The sequence below is a fragment of the Dendropsophus ebraccatus genome, chromosome 9 (assembly GCF_027789765.1).
Source record: "Dendropsophus ebraccatus isolate aDenEbr1 chromosome 9, aDenEbr1.pat, whole genome shotgun sequence".
NCBI lineage: Eukaryota > Metazoa > Chordata > Amphibia > Anura > Hylidae > Dendropsophus > Dendropsophus ebraccatus.
The window spans coordinates 85,909,062-85,921,121 of NC_091462.1; the positions used below are offsets into that span (position 1 = coordinate 85,909,062).

General features: G+C 43.7%; 1 protein-coding gene across 2 annotated transcripts in view; it reads left to right on the top strand.

Annotated features, from left to right (window-relative positions):
- Positions 1-12,060, top strand: part of TMC5 (transmembrane channel like 5) — a 69,234-nt gene that overhangs the window by 7,799 nt on the left and 49,375 nt on the right. The window contains exon 1 of one of the 2 annotated variants that reach the window (XM_069983757.1): positions 3,404-3,424. The exons of the other annotated variant lie outside the window; for it this stretch is intronic. The gene's annotated coding sequence lies outside the window, so the exon portion shown is untranslated. Of the gene's footprint in view, positions 1-3,403; positions 3,425-12,060 lie in introns of those variants that run through there. 2 annotated transcript variants of the gene reach the window in all.

The following is a 12,060-nucleotide window of genomic DNA, read 5'->3' on the forward strand; positions in this document are numbered from 1 at the left end:
TAAAGTAGAGGTTTTCTATGGGGATTTGCTGCTGCTCTGGCCAGTTCATGTCATGGACAGAGGTGGCAGCAGAGAGCACTGTGTCACACTGGAAAAAATACACCACATTCTGCAGGACATACAGCAGATGATAAGTACTGGTAGACTTTTAAATAGAAGTTATTTACAAATTTGGATAACTTTCTGAAATCAGTTGATTTAAAACAAGTTTATTTATCTGGAGAATCCCTTTAAGGGTAGCTTCACACATAACATATCTGCAGCGGATTTCATGCTGCGAGTTTGCAGTGAAATCTGCTGAGGATACCTCTCTTGTCAGTGTCGATGTGATTACATATTTGTAGCAGGTTTGTCATCCCGCTGCGAGTATGTAAGTGCCAGCCCCATTAACCCCCCGTCGCCGGGAAGATACTTTTACCTGCTCCACTCTCTGGCCGCATCTGAGGCTCTCGGCTCCCAGAGGTCCCGCCACAGTCACTAATTGGCTGGGCAGGTGCTGGGAGCCTCAGATGCGGCCAGAGAGTGGAGCAGGTAAAGTAACTTCCCGGCAGCTAATGGGGCCGGCACTTACATACTCGCAGCGGGATGAAACTACTGCTGCACATATGTAATCACATTGACACTGACACTGAATATACCCTTAGGGCCACATGTATCATCCGGCGAACGGATGATTTTCGGCGGAAAGTGACGATTTGCGTATTTTTTTATACGCAAATGGCCGATCTGCGAATAAAATATTCGCAAATCGGCACTTTCCGCTGAGTACGCCAGGGGGGCGGAAAGGGGGCGTGTAGTGGGCGGAACGGAGGGCGCGGACTCTGAGTCCGCGCGATTTACCATCCGTTCCGCCCAAATGTACGTCGAAAACCTACTCCAGTCCTCAGCTGGCGTAGGTTTTCGGCGGTGCGCACCGGCGCGCACGGGATTTATGTAGAGGCAGTCCGCCTCTACATAAATCCCTGTAGCGCCGGAGCTGCGGGGGCATTTATAAGTCCGGCGTAAAAAACACGGGACTTAATAAATGCCCCCCTTAGGGTACAAACACACACCGTATACGCAGCAGATCTGCAGCAGATTTGATGCTGTGTTCAGTTATTTAGATCTAATCTACTGCGTATCGCAGCAGAAAATACGCTGCATATATGGTGTGTGAAGCAACCCTTAGGGTATAGTCACACCTACAGGATCTGCAGCAGATTTGATGTCACAGATTGCATTCTGCAGATATCAGTGCAACATCAAATCTACTGCAGATGCTGTATGTGTTAACAGACACTTCATTTATAGGTTATATTAACATGTTGTGGTGATTTCACATTTACCACTATAAGGGTATGTGCCCACTACGAAATCCCGACAGAAAATCCGTTGCGGATTCTGCAACTCGCACCTGCTCGCTGTCGTGATTCTGTAGTGTGTACATACCCTAAGGCTGGGTTTACACTATGTTTTTGCAGTCAGTTTTTTTCATGTTTTTGCAACAAAAAAAAGGATGGAAAAACGGACGCAATTGTGTGCAATCCGTTTTGATCAGTTTTTTCATTGATATTAAAAAAAAAGGGATCAAAACGGATGCATTTTTTTAGTGTACACAAAAACATGGTCAGCTGCATGTAAACTTTTTGTATACAGTAAAATACCTCCATTTGCTTTATAGGGTTCCAATATGTAAGTAATGTATGAGCGTCTAACTTTTTTGTGGCATTGGATCCAGCACATGTATAATTTATACTAGTTTCTGCTGCTTTAGCGGCAAACAATTGTGGAAATGGATACATCTCATTAAATTCTAACAACATGCAAAACCATAATTGAGATCAGATTTCCTACAAAGCAGACACTGGCACGTTAGTATGTCCCGTAGCCTGGCTGAATGATTGCGCATTATAAATCAGGTGTGATCAAACTTTTATACGTTTTATCAAACCCTGGTAAAGATGGTAATGTACAAGCAGCTATACCTGTAATGAAGTCTGGTCATCACGCTCCTCTTGGCCTGATTCAGAGCGCTGTATCTTACTGACATGTGAATTAAGCCCAAAGAGGTGTGTGATTACAGCACTGGCCATCCCGGGGAGCATGACTGCTGGGTAAGCAGGAAACTCCTAGATGACCAGTTGACTTGCATTTGCATAAAGTGCAGGACTAAATATTTTTTCCCAAATACATTGCTTTAATATAGTTATATTACAAAGTAATATAATTTTATTTAAAGTGTACCTGTCGGTTAATTTTTTTTGTTGTTGCAGAAATCAATAGTACAGGGAATTTAAAGAAACTTTGTAATTGGGTTTATTAGCCGAAAAATGCATTTTTATGATGAAAAAGCAGTTTGAAGCTCTCCCCCCTGTCTTCATTGTTCTCTATGGAGAGGGGAGGGGTGGAGGGAGATGAGGCACCAAAACAGAACAACAAAGAGTTAATTTACAGCTACATCACCAGGCTCTCTCCTCTGAAGTCAGCACTGACCTCTCTGACCTCTGAATAGGGGCTTTCACAAAGATCATGCTGTTTAATCCTTTGCTCTCTGTTCTCTGCTGCCGACTAATCTTGCTCCTTCCTCCCCCCCCCCCTTACCATAGAACAGACAGGGGCATGTCTGATGCGACAAGATAAGATTTTCTGATAATGAAGCAGTGAATGAGAGAAAGGAAAGGGGGGGCTGAGGAAAGTCTTTTTAAATGCAGATAATGGCATATTTGCCTAATAAACTTAATTACAAAGTTTCTTAAAATTGCCTGGACTATTGATTTCTGAAGGAAAAAAAAATGTCTTTATGTACGTCTGATGCCTGGCAGCAGTAAGGGGAAGGGGCAACATGGCCTCTCTGCTGCCACCACTGTTTGTGTTGGGAACTGCAGGGCTTTCAGCCTTGCTGTTCTCAATCTTCTGCTCTATTTTAGCACTGCCAAACAGGGCTATGCAGAGCAGGGTGACACCCTCCCCCACCCTCCCCCACCCCGATGACACTTGAGTCCAAATTTATCGATCATAGCCCATTCTGAGACGTAAAAGCTGTACTCTGGTTGTTATCTGAATTAAAAATATGTTGATAAGTCTGGGCCATGGACTTCCTTGCCCAAATCCCATGTATGCTCGAAAAGAGCAGCTCTCGCCTTGTCATACCCGCCCTGCCTAGTATTGGATGTGGCGATTGCCCTGTGTGTGGATGAATGGTGCCAAGTCTGGTTATTCTCATTCTGCAGTCACTGCACCCCTACATATTAGTCGCAATAATAATAAAAGAAAAAGATTACGATTTTATCACAAGTTCCATCCTTTTTAGCAGGTCAGGTATGTGTATGGTGATAATATATCAGTGTTCTCTGTACTGATATTTCTATGTTTCCCTAGGAATCCCCTCCATTGATGCACAGATGACTGCAGCGGCTTCTTGTAATCCGCCACATAATAACACTCCGTATGTAAATATGACCTCAGTATATTTCTTACAAGAAGGTTATGTTTGCTTAAGCAAACACTAATGCAGCATAAAAAGCCAGTGAACACATGCTTCCTTCCCAGGTCACTGGTGTTTGCCTTCTTATGATCAATCCAGAGTTACTAAAATTAACCTTATCTTTACAAACAGGTGGAATTTATAGTGCCCTATGGATCATGAAATGGTTTGTATTGAATTAGAAGAAGGGGTGCCTATGTACAAGAAAGAGCTCCAATCTTGTTGATGAAATATAAGTAGCCATGCTGTATGAATATATGGAAATATACAATACACTCTATACAACACCGGGGTTGCAGTCTTGGGGTACATCCACTGCAGCCGACGGGAAGCAGACCAAACTTAGAACAAACTTAGCTGGTTGTCAATGGAAACCAAAGTTTTCTAATACGTATGGTCCCCTGTGCTTGTATACACTCCCAACAATCTGATAATGATCTTAACAAGAAAGTGGATGGTGCCCTGGGGGATCTCTTCCCAAACCTGAATCAAAGCATCAATAAGCTCCTAATGTGAGTGCAGCTTCCAGAGGATCTCAGGCCCTTATGGGCCGGCGTATCGCGGAATACGCCGGCCCGTAGAATGGTGTCTATGGAGCCAGCGGAAAGGCGTGCGGCCGTGCGCGCAGACAGACAGCGGACTTCTGCGGACATTATCCGCGAGAATTCCTCAGTTTGAACCCACCCTTAGAGTAAACACACAGAGAGAAGCAGGCAGAGACAAGCTCAATATCCGCCAGTAAGAGGCAGGCTGGCACACACTATATAGGAGACCAGAGATTCAGTGCAGAAGCTGATTGGACCAGACCCTTAAAGGGGTACTCCAGCGTGGGGGCACTATCTGGGATCCCGCCTCCTTCACTGAGTGGCTGAGCGGACCTGAGACGTCACGTCTCGGGCCCGCGTCAGACACCGGGAAGCGGGCACCGGAGCGCCGCGATGCGGGACCCGCCTCTGGAGCCGGGGAGGTGAGTGGACGTCTTTTCCCTTGGCCACCTCGTCCCCAGTCCCAGCACAAAAGTGCCCCCACGCTGGAGTACCCCTTTAATCCCCTAACAACACCTGGGGAAAGAGCAACATGACTGGCAGAGAGAACAGTCTATCAGACAAGCTAAACAGCATCCGAGTTAACTCCTGAGTAGCCAGAAGTATCTCAGGCAAAGCGGGTGTGGCTGAACAAACCCAGAAGGAAAGAGCAGTGTTCAGACACTGCACCAACATACAAAAATACTTAATATCAGCGCCATCTCGGCCGCACAGCATGAACCGAGGGGCGCACAGAACTCAGCATAGGCACATTCATGACAGTTTGCAGTATATTTGTTGTAACTGTGGCTACAAGGTCAGGTTATAAACCCTGTGTGGTGAGTTTCTGTCTAGCTAAACAAGTTGTACTTTGGAGACCTGTAGCTTCCACCCAAACAGACCTTGTCCATTACAGCTGTCCCTTCACAATAGGAGGAGGAAGTACAAATTTAGAATTCCAATGCAGCATTTATTGACCCTGTAAGTACAACAACCTGCAATTAAGCCGCCATGATTTTGATCTCTAGCTGGTAATGACCCTCCCCGTAAAATGTGTATTGTAAGCCACTAGACGTCCTTCTTAGACAGTAAACCTGAAACTATGTAAAAGAAGACTAGGTGCCATAGAGCTTAACAAAACCTTTACTGTCTACTAGGGATGGTCCGAACCCTCCGAGGTTCGGGTTTGTATGAACCCGAACGCTCGGCATCAGATTCCCGCTGTCTGCCCGCTCCGTGGAGCGGGTGGATACAGCGGGAGGACCGCCTGGAAAACTGGGATACAGCCTATGGCTATGGCTGTATCCCAGTTTTCCAGTCGGTCCTCCCGCTGGATCCGCCCGCTGCACGGAGCGGGCAGACAGCGGGAATCATTACTGAGAGTTCGGGTTTGTACGAACCCGAACCGAACTCGGTTCGGACCATCCCTACTGTCTATGTTGTCTACGTTACGATTCACCACGAAACTGAAAGAAGAAGAAGATACACAGTGGCTGCAGGTGCTCTTAATAATGGGATGGGGAGGACACAAACCATCAAATTTAAAACGTCCAATCTCCCTACATGTTTTTGTCTCAAGTCACATGATATCATCAGGGGAGAAGCAGTTGGGCAGTAATATTACGCCAGCCAATATGAAATGACAGATATGTTTTGTATAAACTGAGTAGTATACAATCAATAGATGAGATTTATGTCAATAATTCTTTATCTTGACTGCTGTTCAGTACTGTATCTTAATAGATTCCATAGGTTAGAGCAAATATTTATTTAGGTCTCTGAATAGGATGCTAAGTACGACTTTTATTTACTTGTTAAATAGAATGCTGAGAGCTAACATCTAGCTGTATATATATTAATGCTATTTGTGGGAAATGTTTTCTGCCCTTTGGATGTTGCTTTATTCCAATTAACTGTTTACCTTCTGCACAATGCCATATTGTAACTGGCATCAGCCACTTTGCAAGAATCCTTTAATTGCTGAAGAATAATAATGATGCAATACACCAGCGACGTGCCATGGAGGGCGCTGAAACTTTTTTTTTTAGCCTTATGCTAGACCCACATGGATGATGTGGAATCATGGGGATTTATGTGTACTTGTTGTACATACGGCTTTAGGCAAGGTTTACACTATGTAAGACATCGGCCGTTCTGTGACCCAGCCGTGTCACAGAACGTCCGGTGTCAGTGAAGTTCATCCCAGCCAGTACTGCAGATGAACTTCATTTGTGCTAAATTGAGATGCCGCAGCCGCACTCTCCATTGTGTGAACTGGCATGCCTGTGTGGCTGCTATTCAATGAAATCAGTTTTTCATGCATCCGGTTGGAATCCTGGCCGGAGTGTATACTATGAGGGAGACTTATCAAACATGGTGTAAAGTGAAACTGGCTCAGTTGTCCCTAGCAACCAATCAGGGTGGAGCTCACTATAGCGCTGAACCGAAACTAAGAAAAGCAGAGACATAAAATGCCCATGAATGTATCTCAATGACAAGTTTTATATTTATTACCTCATACTGCTAAATTATACAATCAACTAAAAAAAAAAAAAAAAATGGCACTAGTGAGGGAGTACAGAGCAACCAGTGCATCAACCAGACAGCACTTCCTAGGTCCTGAACCAAGCAATATACATAATGGGGGAGATTTATCAAACGTGGTGTAAAGTGAAACTGGCTCAGTCGCCCCTAGCAACCAATCAGATTCCACCTTTTTATTTTCCAAAGAGTCTGTGAGGAATGAAAGGTGGAATCTGATTGGTTGCTTGAGGCAACTGAGCCAGTTTCACTGTACTCCATGTTTGATAAATCTCCACTTATGTGTATACACTCCGGACGGGATTCCATTCATTCAAATACAACATATGTTTTGCATAAATCACGGCCGTTTTTGCAAATTGCAACATTGGCCGTGATATATGCAAAACATACGTTGTGTGAACATGGCCTAATACTGATCAGCCTGAGGCAATTTTTTTATGGACTGCACACTTTGGACTCACAATATCTAGTAGGGGCATGAAACAGAAACGTTTTACAGAACCACCGGTTTTCCATGAAATAAAGAACAAATGTGATGAAAGAAAGAGTTGAAGAGTTTGACTTCTCTTTTCATATGTTACCAATAATGACAACATCTAAACAACCCCTTTAAGTAGGCCATATCAAACTAGAGCATGTCTTCTAAATAGATGCAGTTTCAGGATATTATTGGGTGTACCTGTGGTCGCACCCCTATGAGGTGATAAGTAGAGATGCCACTCATGCATGCTCAAGTTCGATTGTTCGGCATTTGAATACTAGTCTTGAACAAGTCTGGGAAAACATGATATTTCTGATATTTATAAGGAGGCGTGGGACGTCTGGGGGCGGATCTGTGCACTAGGGGGAAGGGGTAGTCACACCCCCAGTGCACTAAAACCACTTATTAGCATAGTTCTCGCTGTACACTATAGGGGCATATCAAGACATTAGATACTTCTAACCTGCTGATAGTTTCCCATTCAAGGGGTATTCTGCTGCTCTACTCAGGCTACTGTAAAATAGAAAAATAAAATAACGTACCTTCCACATTCTCCCACTGCCGGTATTGTAATGGAGCAAGGTCCTGCTGCGCAGCACTTCCTGGTTTTGCTTCAGTGGCTGATGCGGGGCGCTGCTGCTCCCACTGATTGGCCGAGCAGGCAGTTCCTTGTGACAGAACCAGGAAATACTGTGTATCAGACCCAAGCACAGGTACAAATAGAAATGATTAAAAAAAAGTTTTAAAAATGGGGCAGTATACTGTTTGGTATATTATGAGTGGTCAGCAGTAGTAATGAGCTCCCTTAAAATATTGAATCTAATGGATAACCACAAGTTGTTTGAGTGGTGAACTGGACTTGGCAGGGTGGTATCATACAAGTAAGAACCCTCTGGTTTGCTTTACCAGTAGCAGATGAAGCTTAAGGCTTTTGGTGACTGGTTTCCGCTTCTGTGGCTCCCCGTAAATGGCCTTAATGTCACTCAGGATAATAGGGTAAAACTTTTATCTACGTGTAATAATCTACTGAGAAAGTCCTTACTTTAGTTTAAGATTCCAAAAAGACACAACTTCAGGTAAATTTGCATTTCCTCACAATGTGCTCTTATGAAAATGCCACTGCCAACAGGAAGCGATAAGAAGGATAAAAGTATGTGGCAACAGAGCGACCAGCATTATGGTTTATCTCACAGTGGGTCATATTTCTGCCTTTCAGTAAAGTGTAAGGTGTGCCTTGGGCAGTGTATACTGTATATGGTTGTGCTGTGTTTTTCTTAGTAAGAGAAGTTCTGCTGCTTAATCTTTGTGCCTTGCATCTTGTACTAATGTGCACTCTAACGCTCATCTTGATGCTGTATATTAAAGGGGCTTGTGTATACATAGTTAGGCCATGCGTTCCCACATCGTGTGACACTGGCCATTCCGTGACCCGGCCGGTGTCAGAGAAGGTCATCCCAACCGATACTGCAGTACTGGCCGAAAGATCTTTATTGCCGCTGAATTCGGATGCGGGCCCTTCAGTGTGCGCTTGCATCCGAATTCCCTGCTGCTTACAATAGAGCGCGTGGCCGGAGCTGGAATGTGGATTGTGTGAACTGACATGTCAGTTCTTTGCGGCACCGCTAGGGATCCGGGCCGGAGTGTATACTATGGGGGACATTTATCATGGCAAAAAAATAGTATTTATTTTGGCGGAAATAAAATATTCGCATCTGGCCACTTTCCCCGTGGTACGCCAGCGGGGCGGGGAGGGGGTGTAGAGGGGGTGGAAGAGGGGGGCGTGGACTCAGAGTCCACTCTATTTATCATTTATTTTGCGAGAAAATAGTTAGGAAACCTACTCCAGCTCTAAGCTGGCGTAGATTTCCTGGCGCGCGAAGGAAATCTAAGCTGGCGTTGTTGCAAATCGGCAACAACGGCCGTGATTATTGATTTATGTAACTTACGTAGTGTAGTGTACGTAGTTTAGAGCTATAGGGGGCTATTTATCAATAATATAGACTGTTTGGCCGGAAAAGTCAAACATTTTGTGCAACCGCATAGTTGCACAAAATATTGCAACTATTTTTTAAATGTATGCTGCTCATGCTGGTGCCACTTATTGGCATCATTTACAGCCATGGTCATCCTATAGTTAAAACAGTGGCCGTTCTTTTCATCATGCAATTACTTGCATTGAAGTCAGTGCAAACAGCCGTCGAACTAATGTTCATGTTGTTTATTTCCAGCTGTTGTGAGTTGTTGTGAGTGCCAAATAATGGGAGTTGTTTATACGTAGTATGCACATAGCCTTAAAGAGGTATTTGAGGAAAAACAACTTTTTCCCTATCCACAGGACAGAAGAAAAGTAGGAGAATGTGTGTGTTGTGGAAGTCCAACCTCTGTAACCCCCGTCCCTCTGCGATGTGGCTCCATTAATTCAATTAGAGTTTCCTCCCACTGGGTGCTGGATGGGCTGCCTCCAGTGCGTCATCCCGGGTCTCTGCTTGGTAAAAGACTGGCTGTGCATGGGAACCGGGCGACGGTTCAAAAAAGGACAGCGGAACCGGCTTCCACTCGCCGGAGCTGTTCTATACATGTGAAAGACTTTAAACAAATGTACCTGATGGTACATTTGCTTCAAGTTGATGAGTCCTACAAGTATATTTATATTTTTTTGAGATGGGAATACCCCTTTAAGTATATTGCCATGTTGTTAACTTGTTAGGCAAACTGGTAAGTAGTGCAAAAAAAACCCAAAACCATGGCACTGGGGAAATCTTGCTGTGCTTCTTTCCTCAAGAACTGAGTTTGTTGTTATCGGCCATCAGCCTACGTGATCAGGTTGGGCACAAGCTCAATAGATTGCATTGTGGCAAAGCAGTCATTACAGGTGAATGTGACTAACTACAGGTATCAGTAACCTATTTACTGTGTAACCAAGATACTTATCCAAACAATATTATATCTTCCTGGTAAAGCACCGCATAGACATTGCGTGTATTTCCTGTTATGTGATAGAACAGAGCTTGTAAATATGTTTCTTGTCCTTGAATTGTTCTTAAATAGTAGTCAGATGTATGTGTACACGTTTATAAGGTATGCTTTACTTAGAATAGATGCAGGTAAATCCAGTGAGGAACGTGCAGCACTATATTTTACTGTAAAATGATGAGCACCTAAACCCAGTGGACCCCATTATAGGCAAAGCGGTCTCTTGGGTGCCATTGAGCGCTATCCTGTGATGCAACAGAGGGCTAGAAATGTTGCCCGTCACATCTAAACCTGTCACATCTGAAGTGACTGAACCTGGTCAGTGTGCTTCACCACAGCCGTGTGCCATGCAGCACAGTATTTTCCATTGACTTACATTATATTAAAAAAAAAATGCATTGCAACATATAAGTTTTAATTGACAAACATAAGTGTGGTTGACATTTTTCTGTACATCAAAATGAAACATACTCACAAGGAAACAGTGAAACGGACGGAAAAACAGTGTGAACCCAGCCTTACTGGCCCAGACATAGTCAACCAGTGATTACATTTGGGTCTTTTGGTGGGACCAAACGTATACATACGGTAAATGGCCCGAATGTACTCACTAACTGCCTACGTTTTGGCCATTTATCTGGGTTCACACTTTTTACACTCCATTGCATAGTCCATTCAGCACCAAAAAACTTATCTACAGTAGATGGTCTAGTCAACAATGGACATCAACAGAACCAGATAGATCCCGAGAAATCACACTTACTTTTATTTGAAAGAACAAAAAATTACTGTTTCAGGATTTTTTTTGTCTGCTTAGATCCTGCAGAGCAAATGGAACGGGCAACAAAGGTCCCCAAACAGAGCTCTGCAGGAGCGGTGTGAACCTAGGGGTCTTAAAATTTCCTTACGGTGCAGAAGCTAACAGGAGTTATGCAGAGGGTCAATGCCACTCGCACACAGTTAAACGCTTGCGTAGGTTTCACTGACATTTTCCTGCTGTAAAACTCTTAAATGTGGTGCAAACAGAGGCCGCGTTGCCTTTGCATGCGGCTGCACCCCCCCCCCATCCTGCCCCCTCCCAAGTGCCGCAAAGGGGCTTGATGCAAATAAAGTATTTGTAAAACAGGCGTTAGTGCCTAAATTTATTAACATTGGGTCCCTGTACACCCCACACAATGGGGGCTACTCCATAAAATAAATGTCCTCCATAGTCTTAGTTTGTGATCAGGTTTCTTTCACTTTAAGCTAAGTTGCAGAACAAGTTAGAAAATACCTTTAGGCCTTATTCACACACAGGATGAGCCGTGCTTTCACCACAGTTTTTGTGCTATAGATTTGCAAAAACAGAGACTTATCTGAAATGAGGGACAATGGGACAGAGGTTTTATAGGAGGCAGGAGAGGACAGAAGGTGAAGAGAAAGGTAAGTGGTAGGGTCTCTGTCTGGGCCTGGGGGGCACAATGATTCAGGCACGATCTACCTTTCTAAGCAGACTCCATCCAGTCTTAGCTGTATCGACAGGTTTCTGACTTTCAGAATTTATGCTGCTGAATTTCAGTTTTAGAATTTATGCTGCACTGTCTCAGAAACATGTCCACCTTCGCAAACACACCAGAAGAAAAAGTGGCCACCAAGTTTTTCTATTAAGTCATGTCACTGTTACTAGACCATATTGTGTTTTGGGGCTACATATGTGGTAAATGTTGGGATACTTTTAGTTTGGCATACTCCTAGTATAGTAAACTATGCCTTTGTGTCCTGTATACACACATGTGTATGAGTCACATTAGTAGTGTGAAAAGTTTTTGGAAGTTACCAAATGTATTTTGGTGACTGAGCCCTAAAATGTTTTTTTGAATGGGGGACGAGCACTGTTTTCTTAAGAAAAAAAAAAAGGCCCCCTTCATTGTAGATACTGCAAGAGCCTGGAAAAAGAGAAAATTCATAAAAACTTTATAAAAGTGTTAAATAAATAAGCTCTGAAATCATATTGTAAAATGTTCAGGACATTAAAAATACAAAAGAGAAAGATGGCGAAAAATCCATCAGCAAAATGCTAATGACTCAATAAAGCT